Below are 2501 nucleotides of genomic sequence, written 5' to 3'. Positions count from 1 at the left end.
CAAAGCGACGATATATTTCATGCTTATTATCATTTGTCGAAGCTTTGATCTATATGTTGTCATCAATTACCAAAAAGGGGGAGATTGAAAGTGCAACTATCCCTAGGTGGTTTTGGTAATTCATAACAACATATAGCTCATTGAGCTAATACTATTCCAAGATGATTATTTCAGGAAAGCTCAATGATTGGCATGGCATGGATGTGAAAGTGGAACCCTCAAAATGCTAAGGACAAAGGATTGGCTCAAGCTCAAAAGCTCAAGACTCTTCATTTTATATTTTAGTGATCCAAGATCACATTGAGTCTTTAGGAAAAGCCAATACTATCAAGGAGGGATGAGGTGTTGCTTAATGAGCCTCTTGCTTCATGTGCTTAGTGATATGCTCCAAAACCCTCAACTACTTTCCCATATCCACATATGACCTAAACCCTAAGCCAAACTCGGTCCTACCGATTCTTCCTATCCGGTGCCACCGAGTTTCACTTGTCATTAGCCACTGCCAAACCCTAGCAATTCGGTCCTACCGATAGGGATCTCGGTCTCACCGAGATGGGGTTGCAAACTCTCTGTTTCCCTTTCGTAACTTTTCGGTCCCACCGAAAGAGCGAATCGGTCCCACCGAGATTGCAATGTAAACTCAGTGTTTCCCCTTTGTAACTTTTCGGTCTCACCGAGTTCCACTCGGTCTCACCGAAAGAGCAAATCGGTCCCACCGAGTTTGCCTGACCAACTCTCTGGTTAGCTAATTACCAAATTCGGTCTCACCGAGTTTGTGTAATCGGTCTCACCGAGATTACTTTATGCCCAAACCCTAACCACATCGGTCCTACCGAGTTGCATATCAGTCCCACCGAAAATCACTAACGGTCACTAGGTTTACATTTTCGGTCCGACCGAGTTTATTGATTCGGTCCCACCGAGATTGGAAAACTGTGTAACTGTTGGATTTTGTGTGGAGGCTATATATACCCCTCCACCTTCTTCTCATTCGAGGAGAGAGCCATCAGAACACACACATCATTCCAACTCATATGTTCTGAGAGAGAACCACCTACTCATGTGTTGAGACCAAGACATTCCATTCCTACCATATGAATGTTGATCTCTAGCCTTCCCAAGTTGCTTTCCACTCAAACCCTCTTTCCACCAAATCCAAATCCTATGAGAGAGAGTTGAGTGTTGGGGAGACTATCATTTGAAGCACAAGAGCAAGGAGTTCATTACCTACACACCATTTGTTACTTCTTGGAGAGTGGTGTCTCCTAGATTGGCTAGGTGTCACTTGGGAGCCTTCGACAAGATTGTGGAGTTGAACCAAGGAGTTTGTAAGGGCAAGGAGATCGCCTACTTCGTGAAGATCTATCGCTAGTGAGGCAAGTCCTGTGTGGGCGATGGCCATGGTGGGATAGGCAAGGTTGCTTCTTCGTGGACCCTTTGTGGGTGGTTGCTTCTTCGTGGACCCTTCGTGGGTGGAGCCCTGTGTGGACTCGCGCAACCGTTACCCTTGGGTGGAGCCCTGTGTGGACTCGCGCAACCGTTACCCTTCCTGGGTTGAAGTCTCCATCAACGTGGATGTAGGATAGCACCACCTATCCGAACCACGGGAAAAACATCTGTGTCTCCAATAGCGTTTGAATTCTCCAAACCCTTCCCTTTACATTCTTGCAAGTTGCATGCTTTACTTTCCGCTGCCTATATACTCTTTGCATGCTTGCTTGAATTATGTGATGATTGCTTGAACTGTCCTAAATTAGCTAAAATCTGCCAAGAACTAAAATTGGGAAAAGGTTAAGTTTTTATTTGGTCAAGTAGTCTAATCACCCCCCCCCTCTAGACATACTTTCGATCCTACACCAAGGCTTTGGTTGGTGTTGGCCCCTGGCGCCGTGAGTCGGAGGGCCTTTGGGAGGTTGACTGGCTTTGTGTTCCTTCCGCCGCCATCACTTCTACCAGTTCTCAAGATCTTGTTGCCTCCTTGTTTGCGTCCTTCCAGCAATGGCATCATCGCCTTGGTCACATATTTGGCTCGTGCTTGTCATCATTAGTGTGTCAAGGCCCCTTAGGGTTTGTCTCTGGAGATGTTTCTTTACATTGTAATGGTTGTAGACTTTGCAAATAGACCCAGTTACCTTATCCTACCAGTGAGTCAGTATCTCAGCGTCTGTTTGACTTAGTTCATTCTGATGTCTGGGGTCCTGCTCCCTTTGATTCCAAAGGTGGTCATCGCTACTATGTTTTGTTTATTGATGATTTCTCTCACTACACTTGGCTCTACTTCATGAAACCTCGTAGCGAGGTTCTCTCTATATACAAATGATTTGCTGCCATGGTTCACACACAGTTTTCCACGCCTATTCGTACCTTTTGCGCTGACTCCGCTGGAGAGTTTATCTCTCAGCTGTTGCATGGTTTTCTCGCGGAACAGGGTACTCTTGCCTAGTTCTCATGTCCTGGTGCTCATGCTCAGGATGGCGTTGCAGAAAGTAAGTATCGTCATC

The sequence above is a fragment of the Triticum urartu genome, chromosome 1A (assembly GCF_056163025.1).
Source record: "Triticum urartu cultivar PI428250 chromosome 1A, HENAU_Tu73, whole genome shotgun sequence".
In the NCBI taxonomy this organism is placed as follows: Eukaryota; Viridiplantae; Streptophyta; class Magnoliopsida; order Poales; family Poaceae; genus Triticum; species Triticum urartu.
Note: the sequence above shows the minus strand (reverse complement) of the source record.